The sequence below is a fragment of the Thalassophryne amazonica genome, chromosome 14, assembly GCF_902500255.1.
Source record: "Thalassophryne amazonica chromosome 14, fThaAma1.1, whole genome shotgun sequence".
In the NCBI taxonomy this organism is placed as follows: domain Eukaryota; kingdom Metazoa; phylum Chordata; class Actinopteri; order Batrachoidiformes; family Batrachoididae; genus Thalassophryne; species Thalassophryne amazonica.
The window spans coordinates 61,968,918-61,994,533 of NC_047116.1; the positions used below are offsets into that span (position 1 = coordinate 61,968,918).

Below are 25,616 nucleotides of genomic sequence, written 5' to 3' on the forward strand. Positions count from 1 at the left end.
ACACCTTCAAGCTAGATTGAAATTTGCAGCTGCCCACATGGACATGCCTTTGAGAAAAGTTTTATGGTCAGATGAGAAAGATTGAGCTATTTGGTCACAATGATAAGAGCTATGCTTGGAGGAGTAGAGGTGAGGCTTTCAAACATAAGAACACTGTATCAAGAGCCATGCTTGACAGTTGGTACAGTGTTCTGGTTTTGTTGGTTTTGCTGCCAGAGGCACTGGTGCACTGCACAAAGCGGAAAGAATAATGACAGAGGACTACCTCCAAATTCTTCAATGTCACCTCAAATAAACAGGTAGACTGCTGAAACAGCCACAATTGGATGTTCCACAGGACAATGCCCCCCCACGCACGCACGCACGCACACACAGACACACACACAAAACTGGTTGTGTGCTGGATAAAGCAGACTACTAGCAAGCCCTGACCTCAACCCTGACCAATGAAAATTTGTGGACTGGTCTGTGAAAGGAAACTGACAGATTAAAATTAAGTCTACCAATTCTGCCCAGAACAGTGCTCAAATATCCAGTTAGAATTATGCCAGAAGCTTTGTGATGGTTGTCAAGTGTCTGGATGAGGTGCAACTTGCTAAGGGACATTTAACCCAATATTAGTGGGGGCATATGTATATATTTGAGCTTGTATGTATCATTTTGAAGCTGTGTAGAATTGAAGCGAGCTGAAATAAATTCAAACTTGTCAATCAATCAATCAATTTTTTTATATAGCGCCAAATCACAACAAACAGTTGCCCCAAGGCGCTTTATATTGTAAGGCAAGGCCATACAATAATTATGTAAAACCCCAACGGTCAAAACGACCCCCTGTGAGCAAGCACTTGGCTACAGTGGGAAGGAAAAACTCCCTTTTAACAGGAAGAAACCTCCAGCAGAACCAGGCTCAGGGAGGGGCAGTCTTCTGCTGGGACTGGTTGGGGCTGAGGGAGAGAACCAGGAAAAAGACATGCTGTGGAGGGGAGCAGAGATCGATCACTAATGATTAAATGTAGAGTGGTGCATACAGAGCAAAAAGAGAAAGAAACAGTGCATCATGGGAACCCCCCAGCAGTCTATGTCTATAGCAGCATAACTAAGGGATGGTTCAGGGTCACCTGATCCAGCCCTAACTATAAGCTTTAGCAAAAAGGAAAGTTTTAAGCCTAATCTTAAAAGTAGAGAGGGTGTCTGTCTCCCTGATCTGAATTGGGAGCTGGTTCCACAGGAGAGGAGCCTGAAAGCTGAAGGCTCTGCCTCCCATTCTACTCTTACAAACCCTAGGAACTACAAGTAAGCCTGCAGTCTGAGAGCGAAGCGCTCTATTGGGGTGATATGGTACTACGAGGTCCCTAAGATAAGATGGGACCTGATTATTCAAAACCTTATAAGTAAGAAGAAGAATTTTAAATTCTATTCTAGAATTAACAGGAAGCCAATGAAGAGAGGCCAATATGGGTGAGATATGCTCTCTCCTTCTAGTCCCCGTCAGTACTCTAGCTGCAGCATTTTGAATTAACTGAAGGCTTTTTAGGGAACTTTTAGGACAACCTGATAATAATGAATTACAATAGTCCAGCCTAGAGGAAATAAATGCATGAATTAGTTTTTCAGCATCACTCTGAGACAAGACCTTTCTGATTTTAGAGATATTGCGTAAACGCAAAAAAGCAGTCCTACATATTTGTTTAATATGTGCTTTGAATGACATATCCTGATCAAAAATGACTCCAAGATTTCTCACAGTATTACTAGAGGTCAGGGTAATGCCATCCAGAGTAAGGATCTGGTTAGACACCATGTTTCTAAGATTTGTGGGGCCAAGTACAATAACTTCAGTTTTATCTGAGTTTAAAAGCAGGAAATTAGAGGTCATCCATGTCTTTATGTCTGTAAGACAATCCTGCAGTTTAGCTAATTGGTGTGTGTCCTCTGGCTTCATGGATAGATAAAGCTGGGTAACTCTTGCTTGCCTCTACTGGTGGTTGGCTCTCACTGCGGTATTGTATCACTTCCTGTTCCGGAGCACAGCGGTGTTTTTCTGTATCTGTTAGCTGTTTAATCTGCACAGTTAGATTGATCTAGTTATCTAGATTACGATTTGTTTCCCAGTGTAATCTTTACATGCCTTAACTAAAGCACTCCTTCTGCTGAATCACCTCTAAATTATTTACACATTATTCACTTTGCGTGTTTTTAGGAATCCGCTAGCTTAGCATAGCTACTAGCTCTTAGCCGATTTAGCATGGCGGCTTCTCCTGTCTCTCCCGCACTTTTCTGCTCTGGGTGTGAAATGTTTAGTTATTCCTCGGCCTCCTTTAGCAGTAACGGTACTTGTAATAAGTGTAGCTTATTCGTAGCTTTGGAGGCCAGGCTGGGCGAATTGGAGACTCGGCTCCGCACTGTGGAAAATTCTACAGCTAGCCAGGCCCCTGTAGTCGGTGCGGACCAAGGTAGCTTAGCCGCCGTTAGTTACCCCCTGGCAGATCCCGAGCAGCCGGGAAAGCAGGCTGACTGGGTGACTGTGAGGAGTAAGCGTAGCCCTAAACAGAAGCCCCGTGTACACTGCCAACCCGTTCACATCTCTACCCGTTTTTCCCCACTCGACGACACACCCGCCGAGGATCAAACTCTGGTTATTGGCGACTCTGTTTTGCGAAATGTGAAGTTAGCGACACCAGCAACCATAGTCAATTGTCTTCCGGGGGCCAGAGCAGGCGACATTGAAGGAAATTTGAAACTGCTGGCTAAGGCTAAGCGTAAATTTGGTAAGATTGTAATTCACGTCGGCAGTAATGACACCCGGTTACGCCAATTGGAGGTCACTAAAATTAACATTAAATCGGTGTGTAACTTTGCAAACACAATGTCGGACTCTGTAGTTTTCTCTGGGCCCCTCCCCAATCAGACCGGGAGTGACATGTTTAGCCGCATGTTCTCCTTGAATTGCTGGCTGTCTGAGTGGTGTCCAAAAAATGAGGTGGGCTTCATAGATAATTGGCAAAGCTTCTGGGGAAAACCTGGTCTTGTTAGGAGAGACGGCATCCATCCCACTTTGGATGGAGCAGCTCTCATTTCTAGAAATCTGGCCAATTTTCTTAAATCCTCCAAACCGTGACTATCCAGGGTTGGGACCAGGAAGCAGAGTTGTAGTCTTACACACCTCTCTGCAGCTTCTCTCCACCTGCCTTCCCCTCATTACCCCATCCCCGTAGAGACGGTGCCTGCTCCCAGACTACCAATAACCAGCAAAAATCTATTTAAGCATAAAAATTCAAAAAGAAAAAATAATATAGCACCTTCAACTGCACCACAGACTAAAACAGTTAAATGTGGTCTATTAAACATTAGGTCTCTCTCTTCTAAGTCCCTGTTGGTAAATGATATAATAATTGATCAACATATTGATTTATTCTGCCTTACAGAAACCTGGTTACAGCAGGATGAATATGTTAGTTTAAATGAGTCAACACCCCCGAGTCACACTAACTGTCAGAATGCTCGTAGCACGGGCCGGGGTGGAGGATTAGCAGCAATCTTCCATTCCAGCTTATTAATTAATCAAAAACCCAGACAGAGCTTTAATTCATTTGAAAGCTTGACTCTTAGTCTTGTCCAACCAAATTGGAAGTCCCAAAAACCAGTTTTATTTGTTATTATCTATCGTCCACCTGGTCGTTACTGTGAGTTTCTCTGTGAATTTTCAGACCTTTTGTCTGACTTAGTGCTTAGCTCAGATAAGATAATTATAGTGGGCGATTTTAACATCCACACAGATGCTGAGAATGACAGCCTCAACACTGCATTTAATCTATTATTAGACTCTATTGGCTTTGCTCCAAAAGTAAATGAGTCCACCCACCACTTTAATCATATCTTAGATCTTGTTCTGACTTATGGTATGGAAATAGAACACTTAACAGTATTCCCTGAAAACTCCCTTCTGTCTGATCATTTCTTAATAACATTTACATTTACTCTGATGGACTACCCAGCAGTGGGGAATAAGTTTCATTACACTAGAAGTCTTTCAGAAAGCGCTGTAACTAGGTTTAAGGATATGATTCCTTCTTTATGTTCTCTAATGCCATATACCAACACAGTGCAGAGTAGCTACCTAAACTCTGTAAGTGAGATAGAGTATCTCGTCAATAGTTTTACATCCTCATTGAAGACAACTTTGGATGCTGTAGCTCCTCTGAAAGAGAGAGCTTTAAATCAGAAGTGCCTGACTCCATGGTATAACTCACAAACTCGTAGCTTAAAGCAGATAACCCGTAAGTTGGAGAGGAAATGGCGTCTCACTAATTTAGAAGATCTTCACTTAGCCTGGAAAAAGAGTCTGTTGCTCTATAAAAAAGCCCTCCGTAAAGCTAGGACATCTTTCTACTCATCACTAATTGAAGAAAATAAGAACAACCCCAGGTTTCTTTTCAGCACTGTAGCCAGGCTGACAAAGAGCCAGAGCTCTATTGAGCTGAGTATTCCATTAACTTTAACTAGTAATGACTTCATGACTTTCTTTGCTAACAAAATTTTAACTATTAGAGAAAAAATTACTCATAACCATCCCAAAGACGTATCGTTATCTTTGGCTGCTTTCAGTAATGCCGGTATTTGGTTAGACCCTTTCTCTCCGATTGTTCTGTCTGAGTTATTTTCATTAGTTACTTCATCCAAACCATTAACATGTTTATTAGACCCCATTCCTACCAGGCTGCTCAAGGAAGCCCTACCATTATTTAATGCTTCGATCTTAAATATGATCAATCTATCTTTGTTAGTTGGCTATGTACCACAGGCTTTTAAGGTGGCAGTAATTAAACCATTACTTAAAAAGCCATCACTTGACCCAGCTATCTTAGCTAATTATAGGCCAATCTCCAACCTTCCTTTTCTCTCAAAAATTCTTGAAAGGGTAGTTGTAAAACAGCTAACTGATCATCTGCAGAGGAATGGTCTATTTGAAGAGTTTCAGTCAGGTTTTAGAATTCATCATAGTACAGAAACAGCATTAGTGAAGGTTACAAATGATCTTCTTATGGCCTCGGACAGTGGACTCATCTCTGTGCTTGTTCTGTTAGACCTCAGTGCTGCTTTTGATACTGTTGACCATAAAATTTTATTACAGAGATTAGAGCATGCCATAGGTATTAAAGGCACTGCGCTGCGGTGGTTTGAATCATATTTGTCTAATAGATTACAATTTGTTCATGTAAATGGGGAATCTTCTTCACAGACTAAAGTTAATTATGGAGTTCCACAAGGTTCTGTGCTAGGACCAATTTTATTCACTTTATACATGCTTCCCTTAGGCAGTATTATTAGACGGTATTGCTTAAATTTTCATTGTTACGCAGATGATACCCAGCTTTATCTATCCATGAAGCCAGAGGACACACACCAATTAGCTAAACTGCAGGATTGTCTTACAGACATAAAGACATGGATGACCTCTAATTTCCTGCTTTTAAACTCAGATAAAACTGAAGTTATTGTACTTGGCCCCACAAATCTTAGAAACATGGTGTCTAACCAGATCCTTACTCTGGATGGCATTACCCTGACCTCTAGTAATACTGTGAGAAATCTTGGAGTCATTTTTGACCAGGATATGTCATTCAAAGCACATATTAAACAAATATGTAGGACTGCTTTTTTGCATTTACGCAATATCTCTAAAATCAGAAAGGTCTTGTCTCAGAGTGATGCTGAAAAACTAATTCATGCATTTATTTCCTCTAGGCTGGACTATTGTAATTCATTATTATCAGGTTGTCCTAAAAGTTCCCTAAAAAGCCTTCAGTTAATTCAAAATGCTGCAGCTAGAGTACTGACGGGGACTAGAAGGAGAGAGCATATCTCACCCATATTGGCCTCTCTTCATTGGCTTCCTGTTAATTCTAGAATAGAATTTAAAATTCTTCTTCTTACTTATAAGGTTTTGAATAATCAGGTCCCATCTTATCTTAGGGACCTCGTAGTACCATATCACCCCAATAGAGCGCTTCGCTCTCAGACTGCAGGCTTACTTGTAGTTCCTAGGGTTTGTAAGAGTAGAATGGGAGGCAGAGCCTTCAGCTTTCAGGCTCCTCTCCTGTGGAACCAGCTCCCAATTCAGATCAGGGAGACAGACACCCTCTCTACTTTTAAGATTAGGCTTAAAACTTTCCTTTTTGCTAAAGCTTATAGTTAGGGCTGGATCAGGTGACCCTGAACCATCCCTTAGTTATGCTGCTATAGACGTAGACTGCTGGGGGGTTCCCATGATGCACTGTTTTTCTCTTTTTGCTCTGTATGCACCACTCTGCATTTAATCATTAGTGATCGATCTCTGCTCCCCTCCACAGCATGTCTTTTTCCTGGTTCTCTCCCTCAGCCCCAACCAGTCCCAGCAGAAGACTGCCCCTCCCTGAGCCTGGTTCTGCTGGAGGTTTCTTCCTGTTAAAAGGGAGTTTTTCCTTCCCACTGTAGCCAAGTGCTTGCTCACAGGGGGTCGTTTTGACCGTTGGGGTTTTACATAATTATTGTATGGCCTTGCCTTACAATATAAAGCGCCTTGGGGCAACTGTTTGTTGTGATTTGGCGCTATATAAAAAAATTGATTGATTGATCTGCGTAACAATGAAAATTTAAGCAATACCGTCTAATAATACTGCTTAAGGGAAGCATGTATAAAGTGAATAAAATTGGTCCTAGCACAGAACCTTGTGGAACTCCATAATTAACTTTAGTCTGTGAAGAAGATTCCCCATTTACATGAACAAATTGTAATCTATTAGACAAATATGATTCAAACCACCGCAGCGCAGTGCCTTTAATACCTATGGCATGCTCTAATCTCTGTAATAAAATTTTATGGTCAACAGTATCAAAAGCAGCACTGAGGTCTAACAGAACAAGCACAGAGATGAGTCCACTGTCCGAGGCCATAAGAAGATCATTTGTAACCTTCACTAATGCTGTTTCTGTACTATGATGAATTCTAAAACCTGACTGAAACTCTTCAAATAGACCATTCCTCTGCAGATGATCAGTTAGCTGTTTTACAACTACCCTTTCAAGAATTTTTGAAAGAAAAGGAAGGTTGGAGATTGGCCTATAATTAGCTAAGATAGCTGGGTCAAGTGATGGCTTTTTAAGTAATGGTTTAATTACTGCCACCTTAAAAGCCTGTGGTACATAGCCAACTAACAAAGACAGATTGATCATATTTAAGATCAAAGCATTAAATAATGGTAGGGCTTCCTTGAGCAGCCTGGTAGGAATGGGGTCTAATAAACATGTTGATGGTTTGGATGAAGTAACTAATGAAAATAACTCAGACAGAACAATCGGAGAGAAAGAGTCTAACCAAATACCGGCATCACTGAAAGCAGCCAAAGATAACTATACGTCTTTGGGATGGTTATGAGTAATTTTTTCTCTAATAGTTAAAATTTTGTTAGCAAAGAAAGTCATGATGTCATTACTAGTTAAAGTTAATGGAATACTCAGCTCAATAGAGCTCTGACTCTTTGTCAGCCTGGCTACAGTGCTGAAAAGAAACCTGGGGTTGTTCTTATTTTCTTCAATTAGTGATGAGTAGAAAGATGTCCTAGCTTTACGGAGGGCTTTTTTTTATAGAGCAACAGACTCTTTTTCCAGGCTAAGTGAAGATCTTCTAAATTAGTGAGACGCCATTTCCTCTCCAACTTACGGGTTATCTGCTTTAAGCTACGAGTTTGTGAGTTATACCATGGAGTCAGGCACTTCTGATTTAAAGCTCTCTCTTTCAGAGGAGCTACAGCATCCAAAGTTGTCTTCAATGAGGATGTAAAACTATTGACGAGATACTCTATCTCACTTACAGAGTTTAGGTAGCTACTCTGCACTGTGTTGGTATATGGCATTAGAGAACATAAAGAAGGAATCATATCCTTAAACCTAGTTACAGCGCTTTCTGAAAGACTTCTAGTGTAATGAAACTTATTCCCCACTGCTGGGTAGTCCATCAGAGTAAATGTAAATGTTATTAAGAAATGATCAGACAGAAGGGAGTTTTCAGGGAATACTGTTAAGTCTTCTATTTCAATACCATAAGTCAGAACAAGATCTAAGATATGATTAAAGTGGTGGGTGGACTCATTTACTTTTTGAGCAAAGCCAATAGAGTCTAATAATAGATTAAATGCAGTGTTGAGGCTGTCATTCTCAGCATCTGTGTGGATGTTAAAATCGCCCACTATAATTATCTTATCTGAGCTAAGCACTAAGTCAGACAAAAGGTCTGAAAATTCACAGAGAAACTCACAGTAACGACCAGGTGGACGATAGATAATAACAAATAAAACTGGTTTTTGGGACTTCCAATTTGGATGGACAAGACTAAGAGTCAAGCTTTCAAATGAATTAAAGCTCTGTCTGGGTTTTTCATTAATTAATAAGCTGGAATGGAAGATTGCTGCTAATCCTCCGCCTCGGCCCGTGCTACGAGCGTTCTGACAGTTAGTGTGACTCGGGGGTGTTGACTCATTTAAACTAACATATTCATCCTGCTGTAACCAGGTTTCTGTAAGGCAGAATAAATCAATATGTTGATCAATTATTATATCATTTACCAACAGGAACTTAGAAGAGAGAGACCTAATGTTTAATAGACCACATTTAACTGTTTTAGTCTGTGGTGCAGTTGAAGGTGCTATATTATTTTTTCTTTTTGAATTTTTATGCTTAAATAGATTTTTGCTGGTTATTGGTAGTCTGGGAGCAGGCACCGTCTCTACGGGGATGGGGTAATGAGGGGATGGCAGGGGGAGAGAAGCTGCAGAGAGGTGTGTAAGACTACAACTCTGCTTCCTGGTCCCAACCCTGGATAGTCACGGTTTGGAGGATTTAAGAAAATTGGCCAGATTTCTAGAAATGAGAGCTGCTCCATCCAAAGTGGGATGGATGCCGTCTCTCCTAACAAGACCAGGTTTTCCCCAGAAGCTTTGCCAATTATCTATGAAGCCCACCTCATTTTTTGGACACCACTCAGACAGCCAGCAATTCAAGGAGAACATGCGGCTAAACATGTCACTCCCGGTCTGATTGGGGAGGGGCCCAGAGAAAACTACAGAGTCCGACATTGTTTTTGCAAAGTTACACACCGATTTAATGTTAATTTTAGTGACCTCCAATTGGTGTAACCGGGTGTCATTACTGCCGACGTGAATTACAATCTTACCAAATTTACGCTTAGCCTTAGCCAGCAGTTTCAAATTTCCTTCAATGTCGCCTGCTCTGGCCCCTGGAAGACAACTGACTATGGTTGCTGGTGTCGCTAACTTCACATTTCGCAAAACAGAGTCGCCAATAACCAGAGTTTGAACCTCGGCGGGTGTGTCGTCGAGTGGGGAAAAATGGTTAGAGATGTGAACGGGTTGGTGGTGTACACGGGGCTTCTGTTTAGGGCTACGCTTCCTCCTCACAGTCACCCAGTCAGCCTGCTTTCCCGGCTGCTCGGGATCTGCCAGGGGGTAACTAACGGCGGCTAAGCTACCTTGGTCCGCACCGACTACAGGGGCCTGGCTAGCTGTAGAATTTTCCACGGTGCGGAGCCGAGTCTCCAATTCGCCCAGCCTGGCCTCCAAAGCTATGAATAAGCTACACTTATTACAAGTACCGTTACTGCTAAAGGAGGCCGAGGAATAACTAAACATTTCACACCCAGAGCAGAAAAGTGCGGGAGAGACAGGAGAAGCCGCCATGCTAAATCGGCTAAGAGCTAGTAGCTATGCTAAGCTAGCGGATTCCTAAAAACACGCAAAGTGAATAATGTGTAAATAATTTAGAGGTGATTCAGCAGAAGGAGTGCTTTAGTTAAGGCACGTAAAGATTACACTGGGAAACAAATCGTAATCTAGATAACTAGATCAATCTAACTGCGCAGATTAAACAGCTAACAGATACAGAAAAACACCGCTGTGCTCCGGAACAGGAAGTGATACAATACCGCAGTGAGAGCCAACCACCAGTAGAGGCAAACAAATGAAGAATAATGAAACCTTGTGCACCCAATTCTTTTTTAAAGAGTTATTAGGGTGATTCTTAAACTACGGGCACTTATGTCCTTTGATCATATTGTATGAAAAACAGAAAAAAGGGGAAATTTCACACTTTTATAGTTATCTTTACAATGAAAGTGTGTTAAGAAATTTGTTCTGGTAGTCTATGATGACTTTTTCACCTTTTTTCAGCATCATTATATGCAAATATTGCCATTTTGTGCTTGTCCCACACCCAGACTTTTGATCTTCAATGATAAAAATGAATGGTAAAGAAACGTTTTTTCTAATGTTTTAAAATATCTCTGAATAAAATATCAGTAAAATAATCAAAACATAATTGGGGTATTCAATGTCATACAACTGTTGTGATTTTTTTTTAAACAAAATGTAGCTGTGCCACACTATTGCCGTAATTTCCACCACAACACTGTAATGTCCCTTTAAACAGTTTGTATGAAAGATTGTTTTGGTAGTTTCTATGGAGATAAACAGTGACATCAGAGCACATGTATATAGCGCCAAATCACAACAAACAGTTGCCCCAAGGCGCTTTATATTGTAAGGCAATGGTGTGGTGGAAATTACATTTACAAGGTCAATAGTGCCCGTAGTTAAAGAATCACCCATTAACGGTGTAAAATCATTCATCCCTGGCAAAAGACCAGTTCAAAGAAAACATTAAAAGGCCAAAATTACTATGACATTCATGCCCACGATGAGTGTATGTAAACGTCTGACCACAACTCAAATCATTTTCAACCACTTATCTTGGTCCAGATCACGGCAGCAGCAGAGAGAGCAAGCAGCTAATTCCACACTTCCCTATCCTCAGCCATGTCTGTAACTCTTCCAAGGGAATCCAAAGTTGTTCCCAGGCCAGCTGGGAAATATAATCTCTCCAGCGTGTCCTAGGTCTTCTCTGGGGCCTCATCCTGCTTGGACATGTCATCTCTGTGTGTGCTCACCACCCGCAGATGGTCTGTCGAGGGTCAAAAGGGGGCAAAAGCTCACACGGACTGACACTCTTATGTAACTCAATTGACCATGGACATTAGAAAAAAGAAAAGCAAAAACAACTTTTGAATAGACCAATTACACATTTCAAAGGTATATTAGCAATCTGACTGTCAAAATTTCAGCTATCACATTATGCCCCTACAGAATATTTCTCTGGGAATAATGTAGCTAGTAGAGGCTTCAGTGTTGAGGACGCCAATAGCAGAAGACCAAGGGGAAGCTCATGTTTCACCTGTCTGCAGACAGATTACAGTTACTTGTTACTTGTGAAAGGTGGCAACTGACTGGTTGTCTGCCTGGGTGGTTGGCATCCAGGGCTCAAGGAGACTATGGGGCATGCAGCGACACACCGCACCATCACATGCTCACAGACCTGAGATCTAGTTTAAATTTGCATTTTATTCCTGGCTTGCAGGTGTGGGCGGTGAAAGGCAAAACAAGCCGTTCACTCAAGGTTCACTACATTTATTTTACACCAACACAAACAGGAAAAGTCTGCCCACCAAAGTCAAAATGTCATTTCTACAAAGCTTCAAAACAAGTTCTTTACAGCAGTGCTGTTCATACCTCCTCCAAATCAACATGTTTAATATAGCAGTTACCAAAACACAGTGGACACGTGACTTAAGGTTATTACCAGAGATCTGGATGATCATTTTTTCCACTTTCAGATGTTATATGACCATCAATACAATATTAAAAATTCTCCATATACACGTGTTTTCAGTTGTTCTTAGGGTTTGAATGGAAGGGGTAGGGGAACTCTTGGCAGCTCATGTAAGTCGATTTTCGGTTTTACGGACAATAAAGTTTTATCTTATCTTCTTCTGATCATTGTAGTATAAAAAGCAGAGTACAGCAGGGACAAGTAAAAATATAATGCAATGCAAAAATACCCTCGGCCGTATAAGCATAGAACAGGAAACAGAATGTGACCTACTGACCTCTTAAAGTAGGTCATGGTTAGCCATCTCTGAACTTTTCCAAGGTTGTATCTCAAGAATGCTCCCTGTGAATTTGAAGACCCTGGCAAGGAATAGAACAGCCAGCAAAACCTGTTTTCTCTGCACACACTCTGCAGGAAAGCCCCCCAACCCCTTAAAGGTCCCATTTTGTAGCCACTTACGACATTTTTTGTGCACAACCACCACCACATTCTAACACTTTGAAAAAAAGTAATTTAATCATATACAGTAGTGTTCAGAATAATAGTAGTGCTATATGACTAAAAAGATTAATCCAGGTTTTGAGTATATTTCTTATTGTTACATGGGAAACAAGGTACCAGTAGATTCAGTAGATTCTCATAAATCCAACAAGACCAAGCATTCATGATATGCACACTCTTAAGGCTATGAAATTGGGCTATTAGTAAAAAAAAGTAGAAAAGGGGGCGTTCACAATAATAGTAGTGTGGCATTCAGTAAGCGAGTTCGTCAATTTTGTGGAACAAACAGGTGTGAATCAGGTGTCCCCTATTTAAGGATGAAGCCAGCACCTGTTGAACATGCTGTTCTCTTAATAAGCCTGAGGAAAATGGGACATTCAAGACATTGTTCAGAAGAACAGTGTAGTTTGATTAAAAAGTTGATTGCAGAGGGGAAAACATACGCAGGTGCAAAAAATTATAGGCTGTTCATCTACAAAGATCTCCAATGTTTTAAAATGGACAAAAAAAAACAGATGCTTGGAGAAAATGGAAAACAACCATCAAAATGGATAGAAGAATAACCAGAATGGCAAAGGCTCACTCATTGATCAGCTCCAGGATGATCAAAGACAGTCTGGAGTTACCTGTAAGTGCTGTGACAGAAGATGCCTGTGTAAAGCTAATTTATTTGCAAGAATCCCCCGCAAAGTCCCTCTGTTAAATAAAAGACGTGCAGAAGAGGTTACAATTTGCCAAAGAACACATCAACTGGCCTAAAGAGAAATGGAGGAATATTTTGTGGACTAATGAGAGTAAAATTGTTCTTTTTGTGTCCAAGGGCCGCAGACAGTTTGAGACGACCCCCAAACTCTGAATTCAAGCCACAGTTCACAGTGAAGACAGTGAAGCATGGTGGTGCAAGCATCATGATATGGGCATGTTTCTCCTACTATGGTGTTGGGCCTGTATATCGCATACCAGGTATCATGGATCAGTTTGGATATGTCAAAATACTTGAAGAGGTCATGTTGCCTTATGCTGAAGAGGACTTGCCCTTGAAATGGGTGTTTCAACAAGACAATGACCCCAAGCACACTAGTAAACGAGCAAAATCTTGGTTCCAAACCAACAAAATTAATGCCTCGCAGATGTGAAGAAATCATGAAAAACTGTGGTTATACAACTAAATACTAGTTTAGTGATTCAAAGGATTGCTAAAAAAAGCAGTTTGAACATAGTAGTTTTGAGTTTGTAGCATCAACAGCAGATGCTACTATTATTGTGAACACCCCCTTTTCTACTTTTTTTTTTTTTTTTTTTAATAATAGCCCAATTTCATAGCCTTAAGAGTGTGCATATCATGAATGCTTGGTCTTGTTGGATTTGTGAGAATCTACTGAATCTACTGGTACCTTGTTTCCCATGTAATAATAAGAAATATACTCAAAACCTGGATTAATCTTTAGTCACATAGCACTACTATTATTCTGAACACTACTGTAATTTGTCATCATTGAGTTACTATTTGTAATATTTAAGAATAAAGTAATGTTGCCTAAACCCCAGGAGCTTCATACACAACATACCCCAAGTTATTTTAAAAATGACCATTAATTAAAGATGTACACAGAGGGGAAATCCTACTCAAATTCATCTTTTCACATTACTGGCGCTCGTTCAACTCTGCTGTACCTCGTTGCTAAACCGCCAACATGGAACAAGTACAGGACAAGTCCTTTACCATTTTTACATAGGCAAACCCGCCCAGACTTCACAGCGTTTAATTTGACAAAAGAACCAATGTCAAACAAGTGTTCCTCATCTTTGATTTCCATGTTGGGGGAGGTGATGGTCTAGTGGTTAAGGTGTTGGGCTTAAGACCAGAAGATCCTTGGTTCAAATCCCTGCCTGACTGGAACATCACTAAGGGCCCTTGGGCAAGGTCCTTAATCCCCTATTGCTCCTGGTGTGTACTGAGTACGTTGTATGGCAGCACCCTCACATCAGGGTGAATGTGAGGCATAATTGTAAAGCGCTTTGAGCATCTGATGCAGATGGAAAACCGCTATATAAATGCAGTCCATTTGTGTTATACTATGCAAATCCTTTGAACAGCACACAGGCTGAAAATTCACATTATGATTTAACAGCTAAATGAGCCATACATAACCTAAAAGCCACTTTCCAAAGATAACACCATCCACTATGAATGGCTGTAGAAAAACATTTACCGATACCTTTGTCAGCAATTTGACACTTTAACTTGCAGTTTGCACAAAGTGTTCTAACAACTTCAAAGGAGACAAACAGCTTTAATGCCGTGATGCGGTAAATGGTTCAAAAGTTCATAAAACCGACTGACATGGTGAAGTTACCACATGCCATCAATCATCTAGCATCCTGCAGGTACGAATCATTTTTTTCCCCCACCAAAGGACCACAATCAAAGTGGAGTCTAACACAAATGGGCAGCAGACAATACAGTGTTGCCCCTGTACTGTCATCATTTTACTTTTACAAGCTCGGCAGAAGTTAGCGAACAAGTGATGATTGGAAGGAGTCACAGCAAAAACAAGGCAGAGAAGATTGACAAGCACCATAACAAATACATTACAGTTTGCTTTTGAAAATGGCTGACCTTGTTTAGGGAATTCACAGTCAAACAGGAGGCGCACTTCAAGACTGCATATAGTACCTCTGTTCTGTGCATTATAGCTGCTAATCATTGTTGCGTCCTTCAAAAAACAGAGGATGACACTGAAAGTTCTAACTTTGAGCTATCACATTTTTGCAATATCATCAGGTGTGAATGATTTCGGACATGAGAAAACTTAAATGTTAAAAGCAACCAAAAATTGCATTTTAGTACCAGCAGTGTGCCTGGACACCTAGCCATCCCAATATATTGTGATGTTGCGTGCCCCATATAAAGGGTGGGCATGATTTTTGTATATTTGGAGAATATTACAGAAAATTTTCAGTTACTTTACAAACGCAATATCTGGGTACATTAATGAGTAATTAAAATTTGTTTATATGTTAAAACCGGCACTTTGGGCATTTCGTGTGCCGGTCCCAAGCCCGAATAAATGATGGTAGAAGGAGGCAGGGCGATAACCTTAAAGTTTGTCAAATCTCACCCACATGGGGTGTGCAGCCAGTACACTGAGTGCCGGTCCAAAGCCCAGATAAATGAGTTTGGTTGCGTCAGGAAAGGCATCTGGCTAAAACAAGCCAACCCAACCATGCAGAGTACAAATCAAATTTCCATACAGGATCAGTGGAGGCTCGGGTTAAAAATGACCGCCACCAATGCAGATACCAGACAGGGTGCCGGCGGAAATAGGGATACTGCTGGGCGAAGAACAAGGAGGAGGAGAACGTGTCCACAGACAGTGGGAACAGAGGAAAACCAGAAGAGTGGAAATGAGATTCGGGACTTTCAATATTGGCAGTATGACTGGCAAAGGGAGAGAGCTGGCTGATATGATGTAGAGAAAGGTAGACATATTGTTTGTGCAAAGGACCAAGTGGAAGGAAAGTAAGAGCAAGAGGAGGAGTTGTATCATGGTGTGGATAAGAAGAGAAAAGGTGTTGGTCATTTTAAAGTAAGAGTATGTTAAGAGGGCAGCACGGTGGCTTAGTGGTTAGCACTGTTGCCTAACAGAGAGACGGTCATGGGTTTGATTCCCACCTGTGGCCTTTCTGCGTGGAGTTTGCATGTTCTCCCTGTGTTTGCGTGGGTTCTCTCCGTGTGCTCTGGCTTCCTCCCACATCCAAAGACACACAGATTAGGTGGATTAGAAACTTTAAATTGTCCATAGGTGTGCATGCAGGTGTGAATGTGTTTGTTTGTCTATATGTTAGACCTTTCATCCTGTCCAGTGTGTACCCCGCCTTACGCTCTAAGACTGCTGGGATACACGCCAGCCCCCCGCATTCCTTAACTGGACTAAATGGTTGAAGATGAGTGAGTATGTTGAGTACCGGTATGTAAGAGTGTGTTGGAGTTTAAAAGAATGTCCGACAAGCGTGTGAAGTTGGAAATTGAAGGGGTAATGATGAATATCATCAGTGCATATACCCCCAGTGGATAAAAAAAAAAAAAAAATCTGTATTTTCTTAATTTGTCTGTCTGTTAGCAGGATTACGTCAAAACGACTGCACAGATTTTGGCGAAATTCACAAAAATAGATATTAGGCCATGGAATACTCCATAAAATGATCCAAATTCTGGATCAATATATGGGGAATAACCCTGCTGTGTCTGATGATTTGTGCACGTTAATGTTGGATTTTACAGTCGCAAATTGAGTTTTACTGGCGATGCGTTGAAGATGAGTAAGCGGTTGAAGATGAGCATGTGAGAGTGTACTATGGGGTGTTGCGAGTAGAATTCTGAGGGGAAAAAAAATTTTATTTACTCCATTTTGGAATAGGGGTGTAACATAAAATGTGGATAAAATGAAGCGCTGTGAATACTTTCTGGACGCACTGTAGGTCACGGTTTCAGAAATCCAAAGGGACATGGATTACACGGCCCATGGTCTAAGGATTTATTTCTAAAAACATAAGCACATAAAAAAAAAATGTGTTACAGACTTTCCTCCAGTGTCTGTTCCATTAGACAAACATGATACTCATCACCTTTGGTGTGGGAGGGTGAGCAGGCACTTAACTCACTGGGATGATGTAGTTGTTGTGTGGGTACCTGGTCCTACAGGCATTCCAGGTAATAAGGGAGTGGACCGGCTCACAAAGTCAGGGAGCTCAACTAAATTTGTGGGTCCAGAGCCCGTTGTAGGGGTGTCAACTGCTGTGCAGAAGTCCGCCCTCTAGACCTGGATCAGGAAACAATACCACAAATGATGGCAGCACTTGAGTAACTGCAGTCAGGCAAGACAGCTCATGGAAGGACCAAACCTAAGGTTTTGCAGGGAGCTAGTTGCCCTGCCTAGACGTATATTAAGTACAGTGGTTGGGACTCTCACAGGTCACAACCTCTTGAAGAGATAGATTGGTAACGAGTCTCCAACAGGTCAGCTCATGTACAGCCTGTGGGGAGGAATCTGAGACATCACTCCACTTTTTAGGCCAGTGTCCACCATGGGGTAGACCGAGGCAGAGGTTTTAGAGTTCCTCTGTTTTGGAACTTGACCAGATTAGGAAACTAAAGTTAAGAAACCTGGTATCCTTTATCAAGGGTTCCAAAGGGTTTAAGAAGGTTCATTTTGGGGCAAACAATGAGCAATCGGGGGGGGGGGGGGGGGGGGGGGGGGGGGGTTCAATATCTCATTAAACATTGGGGAAATGTGTTTCTGGACCTGGATACACAGTGATAACCGAATGTACATGCCACATATACCCTGCTGGTGACACTTTGTTGCCTGGACAGCATGACAAAAGATGATTTGAGGTCAACTGCAAGGCTTCTTTGTCTGGACAAATCCCAGTGATTAATCAACCACTAATACAGGACTGTGTGTGGATGGCAGGGGGACACCTGCCAGCTTGGTATGGTTGGCCTCATCTGACACAAAGCTTCGTAATTCACCATGCCAAGTGCAACACGCCCAGATGTATGGAGCACAGACAAAGTGTCTCATGTTCCCAGAGTGTTTTGGCCCCTGGGCAGGCAATCAGCAATGATCATTCCTGCTCTATGTATATTAAAGTGTCACCACTTGTGGTTACAGGGTAGTCCCTGCTTTACATGTGTCAACAAGCTGAGATGCATATATTGATGACTTCCCCTCTGCTGACACGACCCCTGCGTGGGTGACGAGCAATTGTCTGTTCCTGCTATGCATATAATTAAGCGGTCTGGCATATTGATGTTTATTGTCCCCATTTGTGTATTCTTGCTGTACATACGACAGCTGTAGAAATATCTGTGACTACGACAATATAAACTATGAACCTGTAGAATAATGAGAGAAATAAACAGCATGCACTTGCATAGCCACAATGGGGAAATTCTGTCTCCTTCATGAACAATTTCTACAGGATATTCTTTATTCTTTCCAAGAACAGTCACGCTTTGTGTTCAATACAGAGACAGTGTGAGAAAAAAAAAAATATACAGAGACAGTGACCAAAGCTGAGAGATTAAACGACATGCTGCACAGAAATCATAAATTAGATTTCGGCTGTTTGTGACCATGGAGCCACAAGAGTGAGGGAATGGGCTTGTAGAAAACCCTCATCTAAACAAGGATTCTATCCTTTCCATTCTTGTGGCCAGGGGAACGCTAAAAAAAGCATGTTGGCGCTCCTGAAGGAGTGTAACCGGGCGTGTTTTTGGTGCTGTTGTGCCCTGCTAAGCTAGGCTAACTGGAGCTAGCAAGTCACGGAGAAATAGTGCACATTTGTTTCCAAGTGTGATCACAGAGAGCTGGAAAGAGTGGTAGTTGGTGTCATCTGATCAGCGTTACACCTTAACAGGGGAGCTGTGACATGGACCAGCCCTCTTACTGGTTATAAGGGAAGCACAGAACTTCACTCCATCCATCTATGCATCACGTTTTTTGCGTAATTGGTAACTTTCACCAAGACAGTCAGATTTTCACTAAATTTAAACTGGGCATTCTAAATGAGATTTAGAACTTCAAATTTGAGCATGACCAGGTTTCACCAAGGGCCTCTTAGAACCCCCCCAATTTTCTGAACACATTTTTGTTTTTGTTGTTCACACCGGGGCCAACGTAGAATTGCGTATTGTGGTGTAACATCTCCGCTGAGTTATGCAGCTCTACGCCAAGTTTAAGGAGCTCTATGCAGAGTTTTTGCTTCCTACGCATCACTGTACACATCCAAAACCTGAGTGCGTGCATCCAGAGTGAATCAACTGGAGAACAGTCTCTCTCTCACAACAAATGGGATGTTTAAGTATGCTTGTGATTTAAAATGCCAATGTTTTCTACTTTTTTTTTGGTGGGTGGGGCACAGCGGACTCTGAACCTTACGATCTGTTTCATGCGGACAGAATGATTCACACACGGAGTAAGAAGACAAGGCCAGTTAAATCTAAGGTCACCCTGTTCAGGAATAAAACACTGGCAGACATCTGCAGATGCTCAATTTTGTCTCCTAATGACCCTTGAAACAATTAATTATACTGAAATTCTTATCTGGTGTAATGCATCATGTCAAATGTATTTTTTTTATCTTAAATCTGTAATTAACAGATATGCAGACTACATACTAGACTATATTCAAATGAGCAACCACCTCCACAAAACCACTAACAATGCATGTTAAATGAAAAATCTGTTTTTAACACATCTTTTGAGCTCATGGCCCAGTCACACGGCACTTAACGAAGGGCAGCAAAGCCCTAACTTAACAAGAAATCTGGACTTTTGTTGACTTTCATTGGCATTGTTTAACCTTCGTGCAGCTTCGCTCCTGCAGCTGAAGCTTTGTCAGGATTTAAACTGTTGAAAAATTTGAACAAAGGGCAGCGAAAACCTCAATTCGTCAGTGTTTTGTTTTGCTGTCGTTCTTGATTTTTTTAATCGTTTGTTTAACTTTTGTAACATTATTAACCTTGACTTCGTTAGACTAGCTGAATATTTTCACACAGTGCAGAAGCCGGTTTGTGAGCGCTAAAGCTGCTGCTGTGTTCATGTACAGTTGGAAATCACAGGGAAAACTCAGCCTGTCTGCTTGGATTTTTTTTTTATCTGGGTGGGGGGTCAGCGTCAATGGGCTCAGGCACCTTATACAGGCCAGATACAATTAATTATTTTACCACAAGCAACTACTGAATTTGAAACAACAAAAAAGTTGTGTAATTTCAGAGGGTACTTGAATGCAGCATTAGTGGCAGCAGCAGTTCCTGTGTGCGCTTATTATTTTTTATTAAATATAACAATATGAGTGTAGGAATGACAATCAAGCCCTTATGTACATATGGCAACAGGAAGATAATTCAAATGATTATATAAAGAGCTGTTCTGGAAGGCAGAATTCACGTTGTGGATCAGCTGCAGCTGGTGGAAATAACCGCACATGTGAGTCAATGCGCGGCATTCACACGGACTGATCAATTTACTGCTCTGATGTATTCAATGAAATTCACACATTTATTTCCCCTTTTGACAGTTTTCTGTTATAAATCAATATACTTGGCTTAGAACATAATACAGTGACACAGCAGTGACCACAACACACCAGAGGTTTTTTTTTTTTAATTGGAGGAAGACAGAGCGCGCAGCATGTCCTCAGACAGTGTGGATTCTGATGATGAAGGAGATGATCTCTCTTTTCTTCTGGATGAAGAACCAAAGCAGGTGGGTCCACTGACGTGCACAAAGCTCTCCACAGCTTCTGTTTGCAGTTTCTCCAGGACTCAGGCGCTGTGAGCTCTGTCTCAGCGCCGAGTCCTGGAACTCAGAGACGCAGACACGCACTGCTACAGCTGTGGCTCCAGGTGTGTTTCATTTAAAGCATCGAGATCATTAGCTTCGGTTTTGTTTAGTTCCTCTTTCATCCCTTTTGCACTCTTGCTTCGCAGCCTATTCGGTGATAAAGCTCTTTCGTCCACCTTTTCTCAACGAATTGTGACTTTTTTTTCCACTTTTTCCCTTCGTTCAGGAATCGTCGTGTGCCGTGTGACTGGGCCATAAGGAAAACACAATACCGAAGACACACAAGACAAAAACTGAAAAAAGGAGATAAAGGCGCACATTACCCTACAATCGGGTCCCGTGTAACTCACTGTAAAGCAAAACCAGATACCTTTGCTGTTGTCTGAGGGGACAAATATCACTTCTAGGACAAGAACACTCTGTTTTTCCACCCTCTCTAAGGAATTCCTCTTCTGAGACACAGCAGGCTAACTGACAAATGACATGCTTTGTGCCATCCTGGCAGTCACATTAATGCTTGCTTAATATTGCCATTGAACAGATGGTGCTCAGTAGCCAGCAAAACCACCAGAAAATCAAAACGCGAGTCTCTCTGATCCCAGTCCCCTTGCCATTAGTCACAGAGTCTAACATCAATCTTACAGATGCTGGTTTTATTATTTCAGACAGATCAGAGTTCAAAACAGTTGAGATGTTTCATCAATTTTTAGTAATGGCAAAAACAAAAATATCAAAAGAATCAGCGGGTCAATCTTCTCTGCATCAAAGCAGCTAAACAAGAAATGAGGGCAATCACAAGTCTTTGTGTATATATTGCCTGGGTTATTATACAGATGCTGCCAAATTCAATTCCCAATATTTTTTTTGTAGATTTAGACAAAATGTTTACACAATTCATTTGGCAAGGTAAAAAAGGCTAGAGTGAAAATAGGAAAACTACAGAGAAGCAAAGAACAAGGTGGACTAGGGGTCCCAAATATGCAAGTAATAATCAGTGGGCAGCACAACTTCAGTACATATATGAATGAGTGAATCTAGACTTTATAAACAATTGGAATGATATTGAATCTAGAAAATGTGGCTTACTGGCACTGAAGGACTGCTCTTTTTTTATTATAAGAAGGCAAAACTGGAGGTCCAGAATAAGTTTATTGTCCAAAACACATTGATCACATGGGATAAAATTAAGATCAGGATTCAGTGTTTAAAACTCTGGCAGGATAGAGGTCTGGATCAGCTTGCCAAACTCTATGAAGGAACAATAAGTCATTTGCGGACTTAAAAAGTAAATACTCTTTACAGTAGTCTCATTTGTAGTAGTACAGTAGTCTCTCTCAATAAAGAGAATGTAAAGAAATGTTCGTGTACATGTGAGTGGAGTCCTACGCCAATGTTTTTAAGTCTTATGACATTGCATTGAAATTCTCCACCGTATCCAGATTTTAGACAGACCATCAAGCTCACTTTGTACAAGATGTGCAACATCCGATTATGATCTTTGTCTTATGCAGATACAGACTTGACAGCTAGGCTGTTATGGTCAAATATCTGTGTGCAGATGTTAAAAAGAACATCAACGGGTGATTTAGTGCACACTCAAAATTTAATGTGAGCACAAAGTATTATTTTCTGCATCTCCAACTATCCACATCACTTAAATGCGGCTAGTTTATTAACTTTCTCATTAATGAGATAAAGGAAAAAGTATGTTAGTGCATGCACAGAGCATTCACCATTCACAATGAAATTCATAATTTGATATGGATGCAGTCATCTTCCTTTTGATAGAGACTCCAGAGGAAAGCTATGAAACTTTCCTAAACATTTTTTTCAACATTAGTCACCAATGCAGTACCACCGAAAAGCTTTGGCATCATCCCTAGCCACACATTCTATCCATGTTTAACTTTAACAATTCTGTGGTTAAAGTGGAAATTTTTCCTGCATAGTGGCTGCCTTAATTTGTTCGCAGACACTAGCGTGAAAGTGGGCACTGATGAGTGCATGACGTTGCCAGCATAGCAAGTGAAAGATCAGCAACATGTAAAATGAACCACAACTGTTCCTAATTTATCATAATCCATAGAAAAACTATGAGATGGTAGACATGCCTGTGGGATGTTATATAGATACATCAATTCTGGTACCTTTAAGTTCTGCAAGTCATGTCTTAATTTGAGAACATTTACAGTTTGCGTTATTGTGTATGGCCACTGGCTGGGATGGACTAGCCCATTCACAAATTCATCTACATTTTCCAGTTAACAGTGCAGGGAAAATTGATCTCTTTAACCCTCTGGAGTTGACTGACGTAGCTCCACGTTAAAAGTCACATGACCTAATTAAGCGGCCGTAGCACAATCCGTTCCACTCTGTCTGTTTGAATGCATGTTGAATGTGTGGAATTCAACCGGCACACCACGATGTAAATTTTAATAGGTCAAGTATAACTTGAACTTATAATTAATAATTTACACAAGTTTTGTTTTTTTTTGGAGGAGTGGATAATATTCTCATATTTGCTGCATATTCTGATGACACTCGCAGCAAAAACGACTCATTTCCTCATTCTACTGCAGGAGGGAGAGGGCTGGAATTAAATAAGACTCCATCATCTTCAGCAGGAGAAAGGGGTGTTCACCACTGGTGGAAAACAAGAGCTAACCAATCAAAATCACCAACTTCACATGGGTTTGATGACAACCCACAGACCCCACATGGCTTTGTGTATGTATGTGCGTGTGTGTGAACGGGATGTTTCTTCCGTCTCTCTCTGTCTGCAACAGCAAATAAGCAAAAAACACGATTTTTTTTCCTTCATCACTGGTGTAAAATATATTGTCTAAGAAACAATGATCCCCAAGCCATGTAAATTGGTTGCTGAGCAAAGGAAAATTGTACTTTCACGTGGAGTGAAAAGCAGAAAGTGATCAGTTTTGAAAGTTGTGTGATATTTGCCGTGCTTGGAGTGTGTTTTGGCATGTGTGGTGTAGTCATTTTATTTATTTAGTGTGTCAAAATAATCAGACATCCTGGAACAGCGCATCAAGTCTCTCTCTTTATTTTTTTGAACTGGATGAAGATGATCGAAGCGCGGAGCGCGTTATCAGAGTCTGAACCAGAAAGTGATCAGTTTGATGATGAAGTGGACTTAATTGTTCTGGACGAACTAGAGCAGATGGATTCACAGATCTGTGTGGACAGATTAGCACAGTGGATCAGACCGTGTGCTTCTAGCTTCACCTTCTCAGCGCTGCTGCTCCGAGTCCTGGAACACAGAACAGGGTGGAGACACACACTGCCCCAGCAGTCAGCAGGCTCCAGGGGCGAAGAACACAGGAGCCCAGTTTGAGAAACCCCACCCCCCCACCCCACAACCACCCCAAAAGTCCACAACACCTTTTCTATTTTATTTTATTTTTCTGGCCACTAACACAGTCAGGACAGTCTGTACCAACACCAATTAAAAAAATGTGACAAAAACAAGGAATTAGGGAAAAATATACATGGATATTGAGGTGGAATATCCAAACAAATTTTGGGGGCTTCCGATGTGCATTGGACAGGAACTGTTTTTCTGAGTGACACAAAAATAATTTGTGCGGCATCTTATTGCTTGTAAATAGCCAAAAAAAAAAAAAAAAATGCCTGAAGCATTTCCTGCATTTTAATGTCAACTGATTCAGATTCAGTTTATGGGTAAAATTAGTTTACAGTGAGTGAGTCATCTCATTCGGTAAACACAGCAAAACACCGAACAAGACAAAGCGACAACAATTGTTGTATATGGGTGATTCTTAGACTATGGGCACTTATTATGTCCTTTGATCATATTGTATGAAAAACAGAAAAAAGGGGAAATTTCACACTTTTATAGTTATCTTGACAATGAAAGTGTGTTAAGAAATTTGTTCTAGTAGTCTATGATGACTTTCACCTTTTTTCAGCATCATTATATGCAAATATTGCCGTTTTGTGTTTGTCCCACACCCAGACTTTTGATCTTCAATGATAAAAATGAATGGTAAAGAAACGTTTTTTTCTAATGTTTTAAAATATCTCTGAATAAAATATCAGTAAAATAATCAAAACATAATTGGGGTATTCAATGTCATACAACTGTTGTGATTTTTTTTTTAAACAAAATGTAGTTGTCCCACACTATTGCTGTAATTTCCACCACAACACTGTAATGTCCCTAAACAGTTTGTATGAAAGATTGTTTGGGTAGTTTCTATGGCGATAAACAGTGACATCAGAGCACATGTATATAGCGCCAAATCACAACAAACAGTTGCACCAAGGCACTTTATATTGTAAGGCAATGGTGTGGTGGAAATTACATTTACAAGGCCAATAGTGCCCGTAGTTAAAGAATCACCCATATAACTTTGTTTATGCTACATTTGTACATATATTTTTGAAATTTACAGTTTATATTTGCATTCTAAGTTATAAAAAAGGTTCAGTAAACATATTTCTGGTTTACACAGTATAAAAAAAAAACTTCTTTCTGGTTAGAATTTTAGGTTTTGGGGTGAATTTCTGGTCACTGTTTTAATGCAGTTTGTCAGAATGAAAAAGAATGCAAGAAGAATGAAACTGTCAAGTTGCACAGGTGATGCGCTGAAAAAAATGACACCAAACAAGGCCAGGTAAACAGTTTAAGGTAAATTATGAAGGCAAAACCAAAAGTTGTCAAAAACGCCCCAAAAATACGCCAAAGACTACAGAGAGTTAATCATAACACTTCCATATACAAAACATTAGTAGTAACTAGCTCATCAGCTAACAGGTGACCCTGGCAGCCAGTCATTCAACAATTCCGTGACAAAGCAGACTAAAGTGTTTTCGTATTCTTGGCGTTCCATTCGTTTCCAGCTTCATCAAAAAGCTCATCCGCTTCCTTTAGTATAACATACTTAAGCAAGTTCGGGAGTAACAAAGGTATCAGCTTTGCATTCAGCGTAGCACATGTTGAAGCCTGAAAAATCAAGTCTGCCCTCAGTCATCATCATGCTAGCACATAAGGGTGGATAGGTAGCT

The 25,616-nt window shown here is 40.9% G+C and overlaps 1 protein-coding gene and 1 long non-coding RNA gene across 5 annotated transcripts in view; one reads left to right on the forward strand and one right to left on the reverse strand.

Annotated features, from left to right (window-relative positions):
* The window catches only part of myo1b (myosin IB), a 216,759-nt gene that overhangs the window by 144,355 nt on the left and 46,788 nt on the right, over positions 1-25,616 (reverse strand). The window lies entirely within an intron of this gene.
* On the forward strand, positions 16,324-23,242 carry LOC117524954. Its single transcript, XR_004564917.1, has 3 exons — positions 16,324-16,335; positions 17,375-17,386; positions 23,118-23,242. It is a non-coding gene; the product is annotated as an uncharacterized LOC117524954 (long non-coding RNA).